Source organism: Chiloscyllium plagiosum, unplaced genomic scaffold, assembly GCF_037043375.1.
Source record: "Chiloscyllium plagiosum isolate Xiang-an unplaced genomic scaffold, Cpla_swu_hap1 HiC_scaffold_37, whole genome shotgun sequence".
Taxonomy (NCBI): Eukaryota; Metazoa; Chordata; class Chondrichthyes; order Orectolobiformes; family Hemiscylliidae; genus Chiloscyllium; species Chiloscyllium plagiosum.
In genome coordinates this window covers 47,812,599-47,838,040 of record NW_028270175.1, presented here as the reverse complement: position 1 = coordinate 47,838,040, position 25,442 = coordinate 47,812,599, and positions in this window count along the sequence as shown.

The following is a 25,442-nucleotide window of genomic DNA, read 5'->3' as shown; positions in this document are numbered from 1 at the left end:
CTGAGATTCAATCTCTGTCACTGACTGAGATTCAATCTCTGTCACTGACTGAGATTCAATCCCTGTCACTGTCTGAGGTTCAATCCCTGTCACTGGCTGAGATTCAATCCTGTCACTAACTGAGATTCAATCCCTGTCACCGACTGAGATTCAATCCCTGTCACTGACTGACGTTCAATCCCTGTCACTGACAGAGATTCAATCCCTGTCACTGACTGAGTTTCAATCCCTGTCACAGACTAAGATGCAATCCCTGTCAGTGTCTGAGATAAAATCCCTGTCACTGACTGAGGTTCAATCCCTGTCACAGACTGAGATTCAATCACTGTCACTGACTGAGTTTCAATTCCTGTTACTGTCTGAGTTTCAATCTCTGTCACTGACTGAGATTAAATCCCTGTCACGAACTGAGATTCAATCCCTGTCACTGACTGAGATTCATTCCCTGTCACTGTCTGAGGGTCAATCCCAGTCACTGACTGAGATTCAATCCCTGTCACTAACGGAGATACAATCCCTGTCACTGACTGAGATACAATCCCTGTCACTGACTGAGATTCAATCCCTGTCACTGTCTGAGATTCAACCCCTGTCACTGACTGAGGTTCAATCCCTGTCACAGACTGAGATTCAATCACTGTCACTGACTGAGGTATACTCCCTGTCACTGACTGAGATTCAATCCCTGTCACTGACTGAGGGTCAATCCCTGACACTGATGGAGGATCAATCCCTGTCACTGACTGAGGTTCAATCCCTGTCACTGACTGAGATTCAATCCCTGTCACTGACTGAGATTCAATCCCTGTCACTGACTGAGGTTCAATCCCTGACACTGATTGAGGTTCAATCCCTGTCACTTACTGAGGCTCAATCACTGTCATTGACTAAGTTTCAGTCCCTGTCACTGACTGATGATCAATCCCTGTCACAGACTGAGATTCAGTCCCTATCACTGTCTGAGATTCAATCCCTGTCACTGACTGAGGTTCCATCCCTGTCATAGACTGAGATTCAATCCCTGTCACTGACTGAGGTTCAATCCCTGACACTGATTGAGGTTCAATCCCTGTCACTTACTGAGGCTCAATCACTGTCATTGACTAAGTTTCAGTCCCTGTCACTGACTGAGTTTCAATCCCTGTCACAGACTGAGATTCAATCACTGTCACTGACTAAGTTTCAGTCCCTGTCACTAACTGAGATTCAATCCCTGTCACTGACTGAGGATCAATCCCGGTCTGTGACTAAGGATCAATCCCTGTCACTGACTGAGGTTCAATCCCTGTCACAGTCTGAGATTCAATCCTTGTCACGAACAGAGATTCAATCCCTGTCACTGACTGAGATTCATTCCCTATCACTGTCTGAGGATCAATCCCAGTCACTGACTCAGATTCAATCCCTGTCACTAACTGCGATTCAATCCCTATCACTGACTGAGATTCAATACCTGTCACTGACTGAGGTTCAATCCCTGTCACTGACTGAGATTCAATCCCTGTCACTGACTGAGGTTCAATCCCTATCACTGACTGAGGTTCAATCCCTGTCACTGACGGACGCTCAATCCCTGTCACTAATGGAGATTCAATCCCTGTCACTGACTGAGGTTCAATCCCTGTCACAGACTGTGGTTCAATCCCTGTCACTGACGGAGGCTCAATCCCTGTCACTGATGGAGATTGAATCCCTGTCACTAGCTGGGATTCAATTCCGTTCACTGACTCAGATACAATCCCTGTCACTGACTGAGGTTCAATTCCTGTCAATGACTGAGACTCAATCCCTGTCACTGCCTGAGATTCAATCCCTGTCACTGACTGAGGTTCAATCCCTGTCACTGTCTGAGGCTCAATCCCTGTCACTGACTGAGGTTCAATCCCTGTCACTGACGGAGGTTCAATCCCTGTCACTGACGGAGGATGAATCCCTGTCACTGACTGAGGTTCAATCCCTGTCACTTACTGAGGCTCAATCCCTGTCACTGACTGAGGTTCAATCCCTGTCACTGACTGAGGCTCCAGCCCTGTCATTGACTGAGATACAATATGTGTCACTGACTGAGGTTCAATCCCAGTCACTGACTGAGGTTCACTCCCTGTCACTGACTGAGGTTCAATCCCAGTCACTGATTGAGATTCAATCCCTGTCACTGACTAAGGTTCAGTCCCTGTCACTGTCTGAGGCTCAATCCCTGTCACTGACTGAGGTTCAATCCCTGTCACTGACGGAGGTTCAATCCCTGTCACTGACGGAGGATGAATCCCTGTCACTGACTGAGGTTCAATCCCTGTCACTTACTGAGGCTCAATCCCTGTCACTGACTGAGGTTCAATCCCTGTCACTGACTGAGGCTCAATCCCTGTCATTGACTGAGATACAATATGTGTCACTGACTGAGGTTCAATCCCAGTCACTTACTGAGGCTCAATCCCTGTCACTGACGGAGGTTCAATCCCTGTCACTGACTGAGGTTCAATCCCTGTCACTTACTGAGGCTCAAACACTGTCACTGACTAAGTTTCAGTCCCTGTCACTGACTGAGATTCAATCCCTGTCACTGACGGAGGTTCAATCCCTGTCACTGCTTGAGATTCAATTCCTGTCACTGTCGGCGTTTCGACCACTGTCACTGACTGAGGTTCAATCCCAGTCACTCATGGTGGTTCAATCCCTGTCACTGACTGAGATTCAATCCATGTCACTGACTGAGATTCATTCCCTATCACTGTCTGAGGATCAATCCCAGTCACTGACTGAGATTCAATCCCTGTCACTAACTGAGATTCAATCCCTGTCACAGACTGAGAGTCAATCCCTGTCACTTACTGAGGGTCAATCCCTGTCACTGACTGAGGGTCAAGGCCAGACCACTTACTGAGATTGAATCCCTGTCACTAACTGAGATTCAATCCCTGTCACTGAATGAGATTCAATTCCTGTCACTGACTGAGATTCAATCCCTGTCACTGACTGATGCCCAATCCTTGTCACTGAATGAGGGTCAAGGCCAGACCACTTTCTGAGATTGAATCCCTGTCACTAACTGAGATTCAATCCCTGTCACTGATTGAGATTCAATCCCAGACACTGATTGAGATTCAATCCCTGTCACTGACTGATATTCACTTCCTGTCACTGAATGAGATTCAATCCCAGTCACTGACTGAGAATAAAATCCTGTCACGGATTGAGTTGAAGTACCTGATACTGACTGCGATTCAATCACTGTTACTGACTGAGGCTCAATCCCTGTTACTGATTGAGGCTCAATCCCTGTCACTGACTGAGATACAATCCCTGTCACTGACTGAGATTCAATCCATGTCACTGATTGCGGTTCAATCCCAGTCTCTGACTGAGGCTCAATCCCTGTTACTGACTGAGGTTCAATCCCTGTCACTGTCTGAGATTCAATCCCTGTCACTGACGGAGGTTCAATCCCTGTCACTGACTGAGGGTCAATCCCGGTCACTGACTGAGGTTCAATCCCTGTCACTTACTGAGGCTCAATCCCTGTCACTGACGGAGGTTCAATCCCTGTCACTGACTGAGGGTCAATTCCTGTCATTGACTGAGAATGAATCCCTGTCACTAACTGAGATTCAATCCCTCTCACTGACTGAGGTTCAATTCCTGTCACAAACTAAGATTCAATCCCTGTCACTGTCTGAGATTCAATCCCGGTCACTGACTGACGTTCAATCCCTGTCACTGACGGAAGTTCACTCCCTGTCACTGATTGAGATTCAATTCCTGTCACTGTCTGAGGTTCAATCCCTGTCACTGACTGAGGTTCAATCCCTGTCACTGTCTGAGATTCAATTCCTGTCACTGACTGAAGCTAAAACCCTGTCACTGACTGAGGCTCAATCCCTGTCACTGACTGAGGCTCAATCCCTGTCACTGTCTGAGGTTCAATCCCTGTCACTGTCTGAGATTAAATCCCTGTTACTGAATGAGGTTAAATCCCTGTCACTGACGGAGGTTCAATCCCTGTCACTGACTGAGGGTCAATTCCTGTCATTGACTGAGATTGAATCCCTGTCACTAACTGAGATTCAATCCCTCTCACTGACTGAGGTTCAATTCCTGTCACAAACTAAGATTCAATCCCTGTCACTGTCTGAGATTCAATCCCGGTCACTGACTGACGTTCAATCCCTGTCACTGACGGAAGTTCACTCCCTGTCACTGATTGAGATTCAATTCCTGTCACTGTCTGAGGTTCAATCCCTGTCACTGACTGAGGTTCAATCCCTGTCACTGTCTGAGATTCAATTCCTGTCACTGACTGAAGCTAAAACCCTGTCACTGACTGAGGCTCAATCCCTGTCACTGACTGAGGCTCAATCCCTGTCACTGTCGGAGGTTCAATCCCTGTCACTGTCTGAGATTAAATCCCTGTTACTGAATGAGGTTAAATCCCTGTCACTGACTGAGGTTCAATCCCTGTCACTGTCTGAGATTCATTTCCTGTCACTGACAGAGGTTCAATCCCTGTCACTTACTGAGGGTCAATCTCTGTCACTGTTTGAGGGTCATTGCCAGTCACTGACTGAGATTGAATCCCTGTCACTAACTGAGATTCAATCCCTGTCACTGACTGAGGTTCAATTCCTGTCACAAACTAAGAGTCAATCCCTGTCACTTACTGAGGGTCAATCCCGGTCACTGACTACGGTTCAATCCCTGTCATTTACTGAGGTTCAATCTATGTCACTGACTGAGATTCAATCCCATTTAACTAACTGGGATTCAATCCCTGTCACTGACTGAGGTTCAATCCCTGTCACTGACTGAGATTCAATCCCTGTCACTGACTGAGATTCAATCCCTGTGACAGGCTGAGCTTGAATCCCTGTCAGAGACTGAGGTTCAATCCCTGTCACTGACTGAGGTTCAATCGCTGTCACTGACTCATGTTCAATCATTGTCACTGACTGATGCTTAATCCCTGTCACTGACTGAGGTTCAATCCCACTCACTGACTGAGATTCAATCCCTGTCACTGACTGAATTTCAATCCCTGTCACTGCCTGAGATTCAATCCCTGTCAATTACTAAGATTCAATCCCTGTCACTGACTGCGATTCAATCCCAGTCAATGACTGAGATTCCATTCCTATCACTGTCTGAGCGCCAATCCCGGGAACAGATTTAGATTCAATCCCTGTGACTGACTGAGGTTCAATCCATGTCATTGACTGAGATTCAATTTCTGTTACTGACTGAGATTGAATCCCTGTCACAGACTGAGGTTCAGTCACTGTCACTGAGTGAGGTTCAATCCCTGTCACTGACAGTGGCTCAATCAATGTCACTGACTGAGGCTCAATCCCTGTCACTGTCTGAGGTTCAATCCCTGTCACTGTCTGAGATTAAATCCCTGTTACTGAATGAGGTTAAATCCCTGTCACTGACGGAGGTTCAATCCCTGTCACTGTCTGAGATTCATTTCCTGTCACTGACAGAGGTTCAATCCCTGTCACTTACTGAGGGTCAATCTCTGTCACTGTTTGAGGGTCATTGCCAGTCACTGACTGAGATTGAATCCCTGTCACTAACTGAGATTCAATCCCTGTCACTGACTGAGGTTCAATTCCTGTCACAAACTAAGAGTCAATCCCTGTCACTTACTGAGGGTCAATCCCGGTCACTGACTACGGTTCAATCCCTGTCATTTACTGAGGTTCAATCTATGTCACTGACTGAGATTCAATCCCATTTAACTAACTGGGATTCAATCCCTGTCACTGACTGAGGTTCAATCCCTGTCACTGACTGAGATTCAATCCCTGTCACTGACTGAGATTCAATCCCTGTGACAGGCTGAGCTTGAATCCCTGTCAGAGACTGAGGTTCAATCCCTGTCACTGACTGAGGTTCAATCGCTGTCACTGACTCATGTTCAATCATTGTCACTGACTGATGCTTAATCCCTGTCACTGACTGAGGTTCAATCCCACTCACTGACTGAGATTCAATCCCTGTCACTGACTGAATTTCAATCCCTGTCACTGCCTGAGATTCAATCCCTGTCAATTACTAAGATTCAATCCCTGTCACTGACTGCGATTCAATCCCAGTCAATGACTGAGATTCCATTCCTATCACTGTCTGAGCGCCAATCCCGGGAACAGATTTAGATTCAATCCCTGTGACTGACTGAGGTTCAATCCATGTCATTGACTGAGATTCAATTTCTGTTACTGACTGAGATTGAATCCCTGTCACAGACTGAGGTTCAGTCACTGTCACTGAGTGAGGTTCAATCCCTGTCACTGACAGTGGCTCAATCAATGTCACTGACTGAGGTTCAATCCCTGTCACTGTCTGAGATTCAATTCCTGTCACTGACTGAAGCTAAAACCCTGTCACTGACTGAGGCTCAATCCCTGTCACTGACTGAGGCTCAATCCCTGTCACTGTCTGAGGTTCAATCCCTGTCACAGTCTGAGATTAAATCCCTGTTACTGAATGAGGTTAAATCCCTGTCACTGACTGAGGTTCAATCCCTGTCACTGTCTGAGATTCATTTCCTGTCACTGACAGAGGTTCAATCCCTGTCACTTACTGAGGGTCAATCTCTGTCACTGTTTGAGGGTCATTGCCAGTCACTGACTGAGATTGAATCCCTGTCACTAACTGAGATTCAATCCCTGTCACTGACTGAGGTTCAATCCCTGTCACTTACTGAGGGTCAATCCCGGTCACTGACTACGGTTCAATCCCTGTCACTTACTGAGGTTCAATCTCTGTCACTGACTGAGATTCAATCCCATTTAACTAACTGGGATTCAATCCCTGTCACTGACTGAGGTTCAATTCCTGTCACTGTCTGAGGTTCAATCCCTGTCACTGACTGAGGTTCAATCCCTGTCACTGACGGAAGTTCACTCCCTGTCACTGATTGAGATTCAATTCCTGTCACTGTCTGAGGTTCAATCCCTGTCACTGACTGAGGTTCAATCCCTGTCACTGTCTGAGATTCAATTCCTGTCACTGACTGAAGCTAAAACCCTGTCACTGACTGAGGCTCAATCCCTGTCACTGACTGAGGCTCAATCCCTGTCACTGTCTGAGGTTCAATCCCTGTCACTGTCTGAGATTAAATCCCTGTTACTGAATGAGGTTAAATCCCTGTCACTGACGGAGGTTCAATCCCTGTCACTGTCTGAGATTCATTTCCTGTCACTGACAGAGGTTCAATCCCTGTCACTTACTGAGGGTCAATCTCTGTCACTGTTTGAGGGTCATTGCCAGTCACTGACTGAGATTGAATCCCTGTCACTAACTGAGATTCAATCCCTGTCACTGACTGAGGTTCAATTCCTGTCACAAACTAAGAGTCAATCCCTGTCACTTACTGAGGGTCAATCCCGGTCACTGACTACGGTTCAATCCCTGTCATTTACTGAGGTTCAATCTATGTCACTGACTGAGATTCAATCCCATTTAACTAACTGGGATTCAATCCCTGTCACTGACTGAGGTTCAATCCCTATCACTGACTGAGATACAATCCCTGTCACTGACTGAGATTCAATCCCTGTGACAGGCTGAGCTTGAATCCCTGTCAGAGACTGAGGTTCAATCCCTGTCACTGACTGAGGTTCAATCGCTGTCACTGACTCATGTTCAATCATTGTCACTGACTGATGCTTAATCCCTGTCACTGACTGAGGTTCAATCCCACTCACTGACTGAGATTCAATCCCTGTCACTGACTGAATTTCAATCCCTGTCACTGCCTGAGATTCAATCCCTGTCAATTACTAAGATTCAATCCCTGTCACTGACTGCGATTCAATCCCAGTCAATGACTGAGATTCCATTCCTATCACTGTCTGAGCGCCAATCCCGGGAACAGATTTAGATTCAATCCCTGTGACTGACTGAGGTTCAATCCATGTCATTGACTGAGATTCAATTTCTGTTACTGACTGAGATTGAATCCCTGTCACAGACTGAGGTTCAGTCACTGTCACTGAGTGAGGTTCAATCCCTGTCACTGACAGTGGCTCAATCAATGTCACTGACTGAGGCTCAATCCCTGTCACTGTCTGAGGTTCAATCCCTGTCACTGTCTGAGATTAAATCCCTGTTACTGAATGAGGTTAAATCCCTGTCACTGACGGAGGTTCAATCCCTGTCACTGTCTGAGATTCATTTCCTGTCACTGACAGAGGTTCAATCCCTGTCACTTACTGAGGGTCAATCTCTGTCACTGTTTGAGGGTCATTGCCAGTCACTGACTGAGATTGAATCCCTGTCACTAACTGAGATTCAATCCCTGTCACTGACTGAGGTTCAATTCCTGTCACAAACTAAGAGTCAATCCCTGTCACTTACTGAGGGTCAATCCCGGTCACTGACTACGGTTCAATCCCTGTCATTTACTGAGGTTCAATCTATGTCACTGACTGAGATTCAATCCCATTTAACTAACTGGGATTCAATCCCTGTCACTGACTGAGGTTCAATCCCTGTCACTGACTGAGATTCAATCCCTGTCACTGACTGAGATTCAATCCCTGTGACAGGCTGAGCTTGAATCCCTGTCAGAGACTGAGGTTCAATCCCTGTCACTGACTGAGGTTCAATCGCTGTCACTGACTCATGTTCAATCATTGTCACTGACTGATGCTTAATCCCTGTCACTGACTGAGGTTCAATCCCACTCACTGACTGAGATTCAATCCCTGTCACTGACTGAATTTCAATCCCTGTCACTGCCTGAGATTCAATCCCTGTCAATTACTAAGATTCAATCCCTGTCACTGACTGCGATTCAATCCCAGTCAATGACTGAGATTCCATTCCTATCACTGTCTGAGCGCCAATCCCGGGAACAGATTTAGATTCAATCCCTGTGACTGACTGAGGTTCAATCCATGTCATTGACTGAGATTCAATTTCTGTTACTGACTGAGATTGAATCCCTGTCACAGACTGAGGTTCAGTCACTGTCACTGAGTGAGGTTCAATCCCTGTCACTGACAGTGGCTCAATCAATGTCACTGACTGAGGTTCAATCCCTGTCACTGTCTGAGATTCAATTCCTGTCACTGACTGAAGCTAAAACCCTGTCACTGACTGAGGCTCAATCCCTGTCACTGACTGAGGCTCAATCCCTGTCACTGTCTGAGGTTCAATCCCTGTCACAGTCTGAGATTAAATCCCTGTTACTGAATGAGGTTAAATCCCTGTCACTGACTGAGGTTCAATCCCTGTCACTGTCTGAGATTCATTTCCTGTCACTGACAGAGGTTCAATCCCTGTCACTTACTGAGGGTCAATCTCTGTCACTGTTTGAGGGTCATTGCCAGTCACTGACTGAGATTGAATCCCTGTCACTAACTGAGATTCAATCCCTGTCACTGACTGAGGTTCAATCCCTGTCACTTACTGAGGGTCAATCCCGGTCACTGACTACGGTTCAATCCCTGTCACTTACTGAGGTTCAATCTCTGTCACTGACTGAGATTCAATCCCATTTAACTAACTGGGATTCAATCCCTGTCACTGACTGAGGTTCAATCCCTGTCACTGACTGAGATTCAATCCCTGTCAATTACTAAGATTCAATCCCTGTCACTGACTGCGATTCAATCCCTGTCAATTACTAAGATTCAATCCCTGTCACTGACTGCGATTCAATCCCAGTCAATGACTGAGATTCCATTCCTATCACTGTCTGAGCGCCAATCCCGGTAACAGATTTAGATTCAATCCCTGTGACTGACTGAGGTTCAATCCATGTCATTGACTGAGATTCAATTTCTGTTACTGACTGAGATTGAATCACTGTCACAGACTGAGATTCAGTCACTGTCACTGAGTGAGGTTCAATCCCTGTCACTAACTGAGATTCAATCCCTGTCACTGACGGAGGTTCAATCCCTAACACTGACTGAGATTTAATTCCTGTCACTTACTGAGATTCAATTCCTTTGACTGACTGAGATTCAGTCCCTGTCACTGACTGAGGTTCAATCCCTGTGACTGACAGTGGCTCAATCAATGTCACTGACTGAGGTTCAATCCCTGTCATTAACGAAGATACAATCCCTGTCACTGACTGAGATTCAATCCCTGTCACTGACTGAGGTTCAATCTCTGTCACTGACTGAGATTCAATCCCATTTAACTAACTGGGATTCAATCCCTGTCACTGACTGAGGTTCAATCCCTGTCACTGACTGAGATTCAATCCCTGTGACAGGCTGAGCTTGAATCCCTGTCAGAGACTGAGGTTCAATCCCTGTCACTGACTGAGGTTCAATCCCTGTCACTGACTGAGGTTCAATCGCTGTCACTGACTCATGTTCAATCATTGTCACTGACTGATGCTTAATCCCTGTCACTGACTGAGGTTCAATCCCACTCACTGACTGAGATTCAATCCCTGTCACTGACTGAATTTCAATCCCTGTCACTGCCTGAGATTCAATCCCTGTCAATTACTAAGATTCAATCCCTGTCACTGACTGCGATTCAATCCCAGTCAATGACTGAGATTCCATTCCTATCACTGTCTGAGCGCCAATCCCGGTAACAGATTTAGATTCAATCCCTGTGACTGACTGAGGTTCAATCCATGTCATTGACTGAGATTCAATTTCTGTTACTGACTGAGATTGAATCCCTGTCACAGACTGAGGTTCAGTCACTGTCACTGAGTGAGGTTCAATCCCTGTCACTGACAGTGGCTCAATCAATGTCACTGACTGAGGTTCAATACCTGTCACTAACTGAGATTCAATCCCTGTCACTGACGGAGGTTCAATACCTAACACTGACTGAGATTTAATTCCTGTCACTTACTGAGATTCAATTCCTGTGACTGACTGAGATTCAGTCCCTGTCACTGACTGAGGTTCAATCCCTGTGACTGACAGTGGCTCAATCAATGTCACTGACTGAGGTTCAATCCCTGTCATTAACGAAGATACAATCCCTGTCACTGACTGAGATTCAATCCCTGTCACTGACTGAGGTTCAATCCCTGTCACAGACTGAGATTCAATCCCTGTCCCTATCTGAGATTCAATCCCTGTCACTGACTGAGGTTCAATCCCTGTCACAGACTGAGTCAATCACTGTCACTGACTGAGGTACAATCCCTGTCACAGACTGAAATTCAATCCCTGTCACTGTCTGAGATACAATCCCTGTCACTGACTGAGGTTCAATCCCTGTCACTGACTGAGATTCAATCCCTGTCACTGTCTGAGCTATAATCCCTGTCACTGACTGAGGTTCAATCCCTGTCACTGACTGAGATTCAATCACTGTCACTGACTGAGGTTCAATCCCGGTCAATGGCTGAGATTCAATCCCTGTCACTGACTGAGGTTCAATCCCAGTCACTGATTGAGATTCAATCCCTGTCACTGATTGAGATTCAATCCCTGTCACTGACTGAGGTTCAATCCCTGTAATTTACTGAGGATCAATCCCTGTCACTGACTAAGGTTCAATCCCTGTCACTGACTGTGATTCAATCCCTGTCACTAACTGAGGGACAATCCCGATCAGTGACTAAGAATCAATCCCTGTCACTGACTGAGCTTCAATCCCTGTCACAGACTGAGATTCAGTCCCTGTCACTGTCTGAGATTCAATCCCTGTCACTGACGGAGGTTCAATCCCTGTCACTGCTTGAGATTCAATTCCTGTCACTGTCGGCGTTCCGACCCCTGTCACTGACTGAGGGTCAATCCCAGTCACTGATGGTGGTTCAATCCCTGTCACTGACTGAGATTCAATCCATGTCACTGACTGAGATTCATTCCCTGTCACTGTCTGAGGATCAATCCCAGTCACTGACTGAGATTCAATCCCTGTCACTAACTGAGATTCAATCCCTGTCACTGACTGAGATTCAATCCCTGTCACTTACTGAGGGTCTATCCCTGTCACTTACTGAGGCTCAATCCCTGTCACTGACTGATGCCCAATCCCTGCCACTGACTGAGGGTCAAGGCCAGACCACTTACTGAGATTGAATCCCTGTCACTAACTGAGATTCAATCCCTGTCACTGATTGAGATTGAATCCCAGTCACTGATTGAGATTCAATCCCTGTCACTGACTGATATTCATTTCCTGTCACTGAATGAGATTCAATGCCAGTCACTGACTGAGATTCAATCCCTGTCACTAAGTGTGATTCAATTCCTGTCACTGACTAAGATTCAATCCCTGTCACTGACTGAAGGTCAATCCCTGTCACTGACTGATGCCCAATCCTTGTCACTGACTGAGGGTCAAGCAAAGACCACTTACTGAGATTGAATCCCTGTCACTAACTGAGATTCAATCCCTGTCACTGATTGAGATTCAATCCCTGTCACTGACTGACATTCAATCTTGTCACTGACAGAGATTCAATCCCATTCACTGACTGAGGTACAATCCTTGTCACTGAATGAGGGTCAAGGCCAGACCACTTACTGAGATTGAATCCCTGTCACTAACTGAGATTCAATCCCTGTCACTGATTGAGATTCAATCCCAGACACTGATTGAGATTCAATCCCTGTCACTGACTGATATTCACTTCCTGTCACTGAATGAGATTCAATCCCAGTCACTGACTGAGAATAAAATCCTGTCACTGATTGAGTTGCAGTACCTGATACTGACTGCGATTCAATCACTGTTACTGACTGAGGCTCAATCCCTGTTACTGATTGAGGCTCAATCCCTGTCACTGACTGAGATACAATCCCTGTCACTGACTGAGATTCAATCCATGTCACTGATTGCGGTTCAATCCCAGTCTCTGACTGAGGCTCAATCCCTGTTACTGACTGAGGTTCAATCCCTGTCACTGTCTGAGATTCAATCCCTGTCACTGACGGAGGTTCAATCCCTGTCACTGACTGAGGGTCAATCCCTGTCACAGACTGAGATTCAGTCCCTGTCACGATCTGAGATTCAATCCCTGTCACTGACGGAGGTTCAATCCCTGTCACTGCTTGAGATTCAATTCCTGTCACTGTCGGCGTTTCGACCACTGTCACTGACTGAGGTTCAATCCCAGTCACTGATGGTGGTTCAATCCCTGTCACTGACTGAGATTCAATCCATGTCACTGACTGAGATTCATTCCCTATCACTGTCTGAGGATCAATCCCAGTCACTGACTGAGATTCAATCCCTGTCACTAACTGAGATTCAATCCCTGTCACAGACTGAGAGTCAATCCCTGTCACTTACTGAGGGTCAATCCCTGTCACTTACTGAGGCTCAATCCCTGTCACTGACTGATGCCCAATCCCTGTCACTGACTGAGGGTCAAGGCCAGACCACTTACTGAGATTGAATCCCTGTCACTAACTGAGATTCAATCCCTGTCACTGAATGAGATTCAATTCCTGTCACTGACTGAGATTCAATCCCTGTCACTGACTGATGCCCAATCCTTGTCACTGAATGAGGGTCAAGGCCAGACCACTTACTGAGATTGAATCCCTGTCACTAACTGTGATTCAATCCCTGTCACTGATTGAGATTCAATCCCAGACACTGATTGAGATTCAATCCCTGTCACTGACTGATATTCACTTCCTGTCACTGAATGAGATTCAATCCCAGTCACTGACTGAGAATAAAATCCTGTCACGGATTGAGTTGCAGTACCTGATACTGACTGCGATTCAATCACTGTTACTGACTGAGGCTCAATCCCAATCTCTGACTGAGGTTCAATCCCTGTCACTGTCTGAGATTCAATCCCTGTCACTGACGGAGGTTCAATCCCTGTCACTGACTGAGGGTCAATCCCGGTCACTGACTGAGGTTCAATCCCTGTCACTTACTGAGGCTCAATCCCTGTCACTGACGGAGGTTCAATCCCTGTCACTGACTGAGGGTCAATTCCTGTCATTGACTGAGATTGAATCCCTGTCACTAACTGAGATTCAATCCCTCTCACTGACTGAGGTTCAATTCCTGTCACAAACTAAGATTCAATCCCTGTCACTGTCTGAGATTCAATCCCGGTCACTGACTGACGTTCAATCCCTGTCACTGACGGAAGTTCACTCCCTGTCACTGATTGAGATTCAATTCCTGTCACTGTCTGAGGTTCAATCCCTGTCACTGACTGAGGTTCAATCCCTGTCACTGTCTGAGATTCAATTCCTGTCACTGACTGAAGCTAAAACCCTGTCACTGACTGAGGCTCAATCCCTGTCACTGACTGAGGCTCAATCCCTGTCACTGTCTGAGGTTCAATCCCTGTCACTGTCTGAGATTAAATCCCTGTTACTGAATGAGGTTAAATCCCTGTCACTGACGGAGGTTCAATCCCTGTCACTGTCTGAGATTCATTTCCTGTCACTGACAGAGGTTCAATCCCTGTCACTTACTGAGGGTCAATCTCTGTCACTGTTTGAGGGTCATTGCCAGTCACTGACTGAGATTGAATCCCTGTCACTAACTGAGATTCAATCCCTGTCACTGACTGAGGTTCAATTCCTGTCACAAACTAAGAGTCAATCCCTGTCACTTACTGAGGGTCAATCCCGGTCACTGACTACGGTTCAATCCCTGTCATTTACTGAGGTTCAATCTATGTCACTGACTGAGATTCAATCCCATTTAACTAACTGGGATTCAATCCCTGTCACTGACTGAGGTTCAATCCCTGTCACTGACTGAGATTCAATCCCTGTCACTGACTGAGATTCAATCCCTGTGACAGGCTGAGCTTGAATCCCTGTCAGAGACTGAGGTTCAATCCCTGTCACTGACTGAGGTTCAATCGCTGTCACTGACTCATGTTCAATCATTGTCACTGACTGATGCTTAATCCCTGTCACTGACTGAGGTTCAATCCCACTCACTGACTGAGATTCAATCCCTGTCACTGACTGAATTTCAATCCCTGTCACTGCCTGAGATTCAATCCCTGTCAATTACTAAGATTCAATCCCTGTCACTGACTGCGATTCAATCCCAGTCAATGACTGAGATTCCATTCCTATCACTGTCTGAGCGCCAATCCCGGGAACAGATTTAGATTCAATCCCTGTGACTGACTGAGGTTCAATCCATGTCATTGACTGAGATTCAATTTCTGTTACTGACTGAGATTGAATCCCTGTCACAGACTGAGGTTCAGTCACTGTCACTGAGTGAGGTTCAATCCCTGTCACTGACAGTGGCTCAATCAATGTCACTGACTGAGGTTCAATCCCTGTCACTGTCTGAGATTCAATTCCTGTCACTGACTGAAGCTAAAACCCTGTCACTGACTGAGGCTCAATCCCTGTCACTGACTGAGGCTCAATCCCTGTCACTGTCTGAGGTTCAATCCCTGTCACAGTCTGAGATTAAATCCCTGTTACTGAATGAGGTTAAATCCCTGTCACTGACTGAGGTTCAATCCCTGTCACTGTCTGAGATTCATTTCCTGTCACTGACAGAGGTTCAATCCCTGTCACTTACTGAGGGTCAATCTCTGTCACTGTTTGAGGGTCATTGCCAGTCACTGACTGAGATTGAATCCCTGTCACTAACTGAGATTCAATCCCTGTCACTGACTGAGGTTCAATCCCTGTCACTTACTGAGGGTCAATCCCGGTCACTGACTACGGTTCAATCCCTGTCACTTACTGAGGTTCAATCTCTGTCACTGACTGAGATTCAATCCCATTTAACTAACTGGGATTCAATCCCTGTCACTGACTGAGGTTCAATCCCTGTCACTGACTGAGATTCAATCCCTGTCAATTACTAAGATTCAATCCCTGTCACTGACTGCGATTCAATCCCTGTCAATTACTAAGATTCAATCCCTGTCACTGACTGCGATTCAATCCCAGTCAATGACTGAGATTCCATTCCTATCACTGTCTGAGCGCCAATCCCGGTAACAGATTTAGATTCAATCCCTGTGACTGACTGAGGTTCAATCCATGTCATTGACTGAGATTCAATTTCTGTTACTGACTGAGATTGAATCCCTGTCACAGACTGAGGTTCAGTCACTGTCACTGAGTGAGGTTCAATCCCTGTCACTAACTGAGATTCAATCCCTGTCACTGACGGAGGTTCAATCCCTAACACTGACTGAGATTTAATTCCTGTCACTTACTGAGATTCAATTCCTTTGACTGACTGAGATTCAGTCCCTGTCACTGACTGAGGTTCAATCCCTGTGACTGACAGTGGCTCAATCAATGTCACTGACTGAGGTTCAATCCCTGTCATTAACGAAGATACAATCCCTGTCACTGACTGAGATTCAATCCCTGTCACTGACTGAGGTTCAATCTCTGTCACTGACTGAGATTCAATCCCATTTAACTAACTGGGATTCAATCCCTGTCACTGACTGAGGTTCAATCCCTGTCACTGACTGAGATTCAATCCCTGTGACAGGCTGAGCTTGAATCCCTGTCAGAGACTGAGGTTCAATCCCTGTCACTGACTGAGGTTCAATCCCTGTCACTGACTGAGGTTCAATCGCTGTCACTGACTCATGTTCAATCATTGTCACTGACTGATGCTTAATCCCTGTCACTGACTGAGGTTCAATCCCACTCACTGACTGAGATTCAATCCCTGTCACTGACTGAATTTCAATCCCTGTCACTGCCTGAGATTCAATCCCTGTCAATTACTAAGATTCAATCCCTGTCACTGACTGCGATTCAATCCCAGTCAATGACTGAGATTCCATTCCTATCACTGTCTGAGCGCCAATCCCGGTAACAGATTTAGATTCAATCCCTGTGACTGACTGAGGTTCAATCCATGTCATTGACTGAGATTCAATTTCTGTTACTGACTGAGATTGAATCCCTGTCACAGACTGAGGTTCAGTCACTGTCACTGAGTGAGGTTCAATCCCTGTCACTGACAGTGGCTCAATCAATGTCACTGACTGAGGTTCAATACCTGTCACTAACTGAGATTCAATCCCTGTCACTGACGGAGGTTCAATACCTAACACTGACTGAGATTTAATTCCTGTCACTTACTGAGATTCAATTCCTGTGACTGACTGAGATTCAGTCCCTGTCACTGACTGAGGTTCAATCCCTGTGACTGACAGTGGCTCAATCAATGTCACTGACTGAGGTTCAATCCCTGTCATTAACGAAGATACAATCCCTGTCACTGACTGAGATTCAATCCCTGTCACTGACTGAGGTTCAATCCCTGTCACAGACTGAGATTCAATCCCTGTCCCTATCTGAGATTCAATCCCTGTCACTGACTGAGGTTCAATCCCTGTCACAGACTGAGTCAATCACTGTCACTGACTGAGGTTCAATCCCTGTCACCGACTGAGATTCAATCCCTGTCACTGACTGAGGGTCAATCCCTGTCACTGACGGAGGTTAAATCCCTGTCACTGACTGAGATTCAATCCCTGTCACTGTCTGAGGGTCAATCCCTGTCACTGACGGAGTATCAATCCCTGTCACTGGCTGAGGGTCAATCTCTGTCACTGACTGAGATTCAATCCATGTCACTGTCTGAGATTCAATCCCTGTCACTGACTGACATTCAATCTCCGTCACTGACAGAGATTCAATCCCTGTCACTGACTGAGGTGCAATCCCTGTCACAGACTGAAATTCAATCCCTGTCACTGTCTGAGATACAATCCCTGTCACTGACTGAGGTTCAATCCCTGTCATTAACGAAGATACAATCCCTGTCACTGACTGAGATTCAATCCCTGTCACTGACTGAGGTTCAATCCCTGTCACAGACTGAGATTCAATCCCTGTCCCTATCTGAGATTCAATCCCTGTCACTGACTGAGGTTCAATCCCTGTCACAGACTGAGTCAATCACTGTCACTGACTGAGGTTCAATCCCTGTCACCGACTGAGATTCAATCCCTGTCACTGACTGAGGGTCAATCCCTGTCACTGACGGAGGTTCAATCCCTGTCACTGACGGAGGTTCAATCCCTGTCACTGACTGAGATTCAATACCTGTCACTGTCTGAGGCTCAATCCGTGTCACTGACTGAGGCTCATTCCCTGTCACTGACGGAGATTCAATCCATGTCACTGTCTGAGATTCAATCCCTGTCACTGACTGACGTTCAATCTCCGTCACTGACAGAGATTCAATCCCTGTCACTGACTGAGGTGCAATCCCTGTCACAGACTGAAATTCAATCCCTGTCACTGTCTGAGATACAATCCCTGTCACTGACTGAGGTTCAATCCCTGTCACTGACTGAGATTCAATCCCTGTCACTGTCTGAGATATAATCCCTGTCACTGACTGAGGTTCAATCCCTGTCACTGACTGAGATTCAATCCCAGTCACTGACTGAGAATAAAATCCTGTCACTGATTGAGTTGCAGTACCTGTCACTGACTGCGATTCAATCACTTACTGACTGAGGCTCAATCCCTGTTACTGATTGAGGCTCAATCCCTGTCACTGACTGAGATACAATCCCTGTCACTGACTGAGATTCAATCCATGTCACTGATTGCGGTTCAATCCCAGTCTCTGACTGAGGCTCAATCCCTGTTACTGACTGAGGTTCAATCCCTGTCACTGTCTGAGATTCAATCCCTGTCACTGACTGAGGTTCAATCCCTGTCACTTACTGAGGCTCAATCCCTGTCACTGACTGAGGGTCAATTCCTGTCATTGACTGAGATTGAATCCCTGTCACTAACTGAGATTCAATCCCTCTCACTGACTGAGGTTCAATTCCTGTCACAAAGTAAGATTCAATCCCTGTCACTGACTGACGTTCAAACCCTGTCACTGACGGAGGTTCACTCCCTGTCACTGATTGAGATTCAATTCCTGTCACTGTCTGAGGTTCAATCCCTGTCACTGACTGAGGTTCAATCCCTGTCACTGTCTGAGATTCAATTCCTGTCACCGGATGAAGCTAAAACCCTGTCACTGACTGAGGCTCAATCCCTGTCACTGACTGAGGCTCAATCCCTGTCACTGTCTGAGGTTCAATCCCTGTCACTGTCTGAGATTAAATCCCTGTTACTGAATGAGGTTAAATCCCTGTCACTGACGGAGGTTCAATCCCTGTCACTGTCTGAGATTCATTTCCTGTCACTGACAGAGGTTCAATCCCTGTCACTTACTGAGGGTCAATCTCTGTCACTGTTTGAGGGTCATTGCCAGTCACTGACTGAGATTGAATCCCTGTCACTAACTGAGATTCAATCCCTGTCACTGACTGAGGTTCAATCCCTGTCACAGACTGAGATTCAATCCCTGTCCCTATCTGAGATTCAATCCCTGTCACTGACTGAGGTTCAATCCCTGTCACAGACTGAGTCAATCACTGTCACTGACTGAGGTTCAATCCCTGTCACCGACTGAGATTCAATCCCTGTCACTGACTGAGGGTCAATCCCTGTCACTGACGGAGGTTCAATCCCTGTCACTGACGGAGGTTCAATCCCTGTCACTGACTGAGATTCAATCCCTGTCACTGTCTGAGGCTCAATCCGTGTCACTGACTGAGGCTCATTCCCTGTCACTGACGGAGATTCAATCCATGTCACTGTCTGAGATTCAATCCCTGTCACTGACTGACGTTCAATCTCCGTCACTGACAGAGATTCAATCCCTGTCACTGACTGAGGTGCAATCCCTGTCACAGACTGAAATTCAATCCCTGTCACTGTCTGAGATACAATCCCTGTCACTGACTGAGGTTCAATCCCTGTCACTGACTGAGATTCAATCCCTGTCACTGTCTGAGATATAATCCCTGTCACTGACTGAGGTTCAATCCCTGTCACTGACTGAGATTCAATCCCAGTCACTGACTGAGAATAAAATCCTGTCACTGATTGAGTTGCAGTACCTGTCACTGACTGCGATTCAATCACTTACTGACTGAGGCTCAATCCCTGTTACTGATTGAGGCTCAATCCCTGTCACTGACTGAGATACAATCCCTGTCACTGACTGAGATTCAATCCATGTCACTGATTGCGGTTCAATCCCAGTCTCTGACTGAGGCTCAATCCCTGTTACTGACTGAGGTTCAATCCCTGTCACTGTCTGAGATTCAATCCCTGTCACTGACTGAGGTTCAATCCCTGTCACTTACTGAGGCTCAATCCCTGTCACTGACTGAGGGTCAATTCCTGTCATTGACTGAGATTGAATCCCTGTCACTAACTGAGATTCAATCCCTCTCACTGACTGAGGTTCAATTCCTGTCACAAAGTAAGATTCAATCCCTGTCACTGACTGACGTTCAAACCCTGTCACTGACGGAGGTTCACTCCCTGTCACTGATTGAGATTCAATTCCTGTCACTGTCTGAGGTTCAATCCCTGTCACTGACTGAGGTTCAATCCCTGTCACTGTCTGAGATTCAATTCCTGTCACCGGATGAAGCTAAAACCCTGTCACTGACTGAGGCTCAATCCCTGTCACTGACTGAGGCTCAATCCCTGTCACTGTCTGAGGTTCAATCCCTGTCACTGTCTGAGATTAAATCCCTGTTACTGAATGAGGTTAAATCCCTGTCACTGACGGAGGTTCAATCCCTGTCACTGTCTGAGATTCATTTCCTGTCACTGACAGAGGTTCAATCCCTGTCACTTACTGAGGGTCAATCTCTGTCACTGTTTGAGGGTCATTGCCAGTCACTGACTGAGATTGAATCCCTGTCACTAACTGAGATTCAATCCCTGTCACTGACTGAGGTTCAATTCCTGTCACAAACTAAGAGTCAATCCCTGTCACTTACTGAAGGTCAATCCCGGTCACTGACTACGGTTCAATCCCTGTCATTTACTGAGGTTCAATCTCTGTCACTGACTGAGATTCAATCCCATTTAACTAATTGGGATTCAATCCCTGTCACTGACTGAGGTTCAATCCCTGTCACTGACTGAGATTCAATCCCTGTGACAGGCTGAGCTTGAATCCCTGTCAGAGACTGAGGTTCAATCGCTGTCACTGACTCATGTTCAATCATTGTCACTGACTGATGCTTAATCCCTGTCACTGACTGAGGTTCAATCCCACTCACAGACTGAGATTCAATCCCTGTCACTGACTGAACTTCAATCCCTGTCACTGCCTGAGATTCAATCCCTGTCAATTACTAAGATTCAATCCCTGTCACTGACTGCGATTCAATCCCTGTCACTGTCTGAGATTCATTTCCTGTCACTGACAGAGGTTCAATCCCTGTCACTTACTGAGGGTCAATCTCTGTCACTGTTTGAGGGTCATTGCCAGTCACTGACTGAGATTGAATCCCTGTCACTAACTGAGATTCAATCCCTGTCACTGACTGAGGTTCAATTCCTGTCACAAACTAAGAGTCAATCCCTGTCACTTACTGAGGGTCAATCCCGGTCACTGACTACGGTTCAATCCCTGTCATTTACTGAGGTTCAATCTATGTCACTGACTGAGATTCAATCCCATTTAACTAACTGGGATTCAATCCCTGTCACTGACTGAGGTTCAATCCCTGTCACTGACTGAGATTCAATCCCTGTCACTGACTGAGATTCAATCCCTGTGACAGGCTGAGCTTGAATCCCTGTCAGAGACTGAGGTTCAATCCCTGTCACTGACTGAGGTTCAATCGCTGTCACTGATTCATGTTCAATCATTGTCACTGACTGATGCTTAATCCCTGTCACTGACTGAGGTTCAATCCCACTCACTGACTGAGATTCAATCCCTGTCACTGACTGAATTTCAATCCCTGTCACTGCCTGAGATTCAATCCCTGTCAATTACTAAGATTCAATCCCTGTCACTGACTGCGATTCAATCCCAGTCAATGACTGAGATTCCATTCCTATCACTGTCTGAGCGCCAATCCCGGGAACAGATTTAGATTCAATCCCTGTGACTGACTGAGGTTCAATCCATGTCATTGACTGAGATTCAATTTCTGTTACTGACTGAGATTGAATCCCTGTCACAGACTGAGGTTCAGTCACTGTCACTGAGTGAGGTTCAATCCCTGTCACTGACAGTGGCTCAATCAATGTCACTGACTGAGGTTCAATCCCTGTCACTGTCTGAGATTCAATTCCTGTCACTGACTGAAGCTAAAACCCTGTCACTGACTGAGGCTCAATCCCTGTCACTGACTGAGGCTCAATCCCTGTCACTGTCTGAGGTTCAATCCCTGTCACAGTCTGAGATTAAATCCCTGTTACTGAATGAGGTTAAATCCCTGTCACTGACTGAGGTTCAATCCCTGTCACTGTCTGAGATTCATTTCCTGTCACTGACAGAGGTTCAATCCCTGTCACTTACTGAGGGTCAATCTCTGTCACTGTTTGAGGGTCATTGCCAGTCACTGACTGAGATTGAATCCCTGTCACTAACTGAGATTCAATCCCTGTCACTTACTGAGGGTCAATCCCGGTCACTGACTACGGTTCAATCCCTGTCACTTACTGAGGTTCAATCTCTGTCACTGACTGAGATTCAATCCCATTTAACTAACTGGGATTCAATCCCTGTCACTGACTGAGGTTCAATCCCTGTCACTGACTGAGATTCAATCCCGTCAATTACTAAGATTCAATCCCTGTCACTGACTGCGATTCAATCCCTGTCAATTACTAAGATTCAATCCCTGTCACTGACTGCGATTCAATCCCAGTCAATGACTGAGATTCCATTCCTATCACTGTCTGAGCGCCAATCCCGGTAACAGATTTAGATTCAATCCCTGTGACTGACTGAGGTTCAATCCATGTCATTGACTGAGATTCAATTTCTGTTACTGACTGAGATTGAATCCCTGTCACAGACTGAGGTTCAGTCACTGTCACTGAGTGAGGTTCAATCCCTGTCACTAACTGAGATTCAATCCCTGTCACTGACGGAGGTTCAATCCCTAACACTGACTGAGATTTAATTCCTGTCACTTACTGAGATTCAATTCCTTTGACTGACTGAGATTCAGTCCCTGTCACTGACTGAGGTTCAATCCCTGTGACTGACAGTGGCTCAATCAATGTCACTGACTGAGGTTCAATCCCTGTCATTAACGAAGATACAATCCCTGTCACTGACTGAGATTCAATCCCTGTCACTGACTGAGGTTCAATCTCTGTCACTGACTGAGATTCAATCCCATTTAACTAACTGGGATTCAATCCCTGTCACTGACTGAGGTTCAATCCCTGTCACTGACTGAGATTCAATCCCTGTGACAGGCTGAGCTTGAATCCCTGTCAGAGACTGAGGTTCAATCCCTGTCACTGACTGAGGTTCAATCCCTGTCACTGACTGAGGTTCAATCGCTGTCACTGACTCATGTTCAATCATTGTCACTGACTGATGCTTAATCCCTGTCACTGACTGAGGTTCAATCCCACTCACTGACTGAGATTCAATCCCTGTCACTGACTGAATTTCAATCCCTGTCACTGCCTGAGATTCAATCCCTGTCAATTACTAAGATTCAATCCCTGTCACTGACTGCGATTCAATCCCAGTCAATGACTGAGATTCCATTCCTATCACTGTCTGAGCGCCAATCCCGGTAACAGATTTAGATTCAATCCCTGTGACTGACTGAGGTTCAATCCATGTCATTGACTGAGATTCAATTTCTGTTACTGACTGAGATTGAATCCCTGTCACAGACTGAGGTTCAGTCACTGTCACTGAGTGAGGTTCAATCCCTGTCACTGACAGTGGCTCAATCAATGTCACTGACTGAGGTTCAATACCTGTCACTAACTGAGATTCAATCCCTGTCACTGACGGAGGTTCAATACCTAACACTGACTGAGATTTAATTCCTGTCACTTACTGAGATTCAATTCCTGTGACTGACTGAGATTCAGTCCCTGTCACTGACTGAGGTTCAATCCCTGTGACTGACAGTGGCTCAATCAATGTCACTGACTGAGGTTCAATCCCTGTCATTAACGAAGATACAATCCCTGTCACTGACTGAGATTCAATCCCTGTCACTGACTGAGGTTCAATCCCTGTCACAGACTGAGATTCAATCCCTGTCACTGACTGAGATTCAATCCCTGTCACTGACTGAGGTTCAATCCCTGTCACAGACTGAGTCAATCACTGTCACTGACTGAGGTTCAATCCCTGTCACCGACTGAGATTCAATCCCTGTCACTGACTGAGGGTCAATCCCTGTCACTGACGGAGGTTAAATCCCTGTCACTGACTGAGATTCAATCCCTGTCACTGTCTGAGGGTCAATCCCTGTCACTGACGGAGTATCAATCCCTGTCACTGGCTGAGGGTCAATCTCTGTCACTGACTGAGGCTCATTCCCTGTCACTGACGGAGATTCAATCCATGTCACTGTCTGAGATTCAATCCCTGTCACTGACTGACGTTCAATCTCCGTCACTGACAGAGATTCAATCCCTGTCACTGACTGAGGTGCAATCCCTGTCACAGACTGAAATTCAATCCCTGTCACTGTCTGAGATACAATCCCTGTCACTGACTGAGGTTCAATCCCTGTCATTAACGAAGATACAATCCCTGTCACTGACTGAGATTCAATCCCTGTCACTGACTGAGGTTCAATCCCTGTCACAGACTGAGATTCAATCCCTGTCCCTATCTGAGATTCAATCCCTGTCACTGACTGAGGTTCAATCCCTGTCACAGACTGAGTCAATCACTGTCACTGACTGAGGTTCAATCCCTGTCACTGACTGAGATTCAATCCCTGTCACTGACTGAGGGTCAATCCCTGTCACTGACGGAGGTTCAATCCCTGTCACTGACGGAGGTTCAATCCCTGTCACTGACTGAGATTCAATCCCTGTCACTGTCTGAGGCTCAATCCGTGTCACTGACTGAGGCTCATTCCCTGTCACTGACGGAGATTCAATCCATGTCACTGTCTGAGATTCAATCCCTGTCACTGACTGACGTTCAATCTCCGTCACTGACAGAGATTCAATCCCTGTCACTGACTGAGGTGCAATCCCTGTCACAGACTGAAATTCAATCCCTGTCACTGTCTGAGATACAATCCCTGTCACTGACTGAGGTTCAATCCCTGTCACTGACTGAGATTCAATCCCTGTCACTGTCTGAGATATAATCCCTGTCACTGACTGAGGTTCAATCCCTGTCACTGACTGAGATTCAATCCCAGTCACTGACTGAGAATAAAATCCTGTCACTGATTGAGTTGCAGTACCTGTCACTGACTGCGATTCAATCACTTACTGACTGAGGCTCAATCCCTGTTACTGATTGAGGCTCAATCCCTGTCACTGACTGAGATACAATCCCTGTCACTGACTGAGATTCAATCCATGTCACTGATTGCGGTTCAATCCCAGTCTCTGACTGAGGCTCAATCCCTGTTACTGACTGAGGTTCAATCCCTGTCACTGTCTGAGATTCAATCCCTGTCACTGACGGAGGTTCAATCCCTGTCACTGAATGAGGGTCAATCCCGGTCACTGACT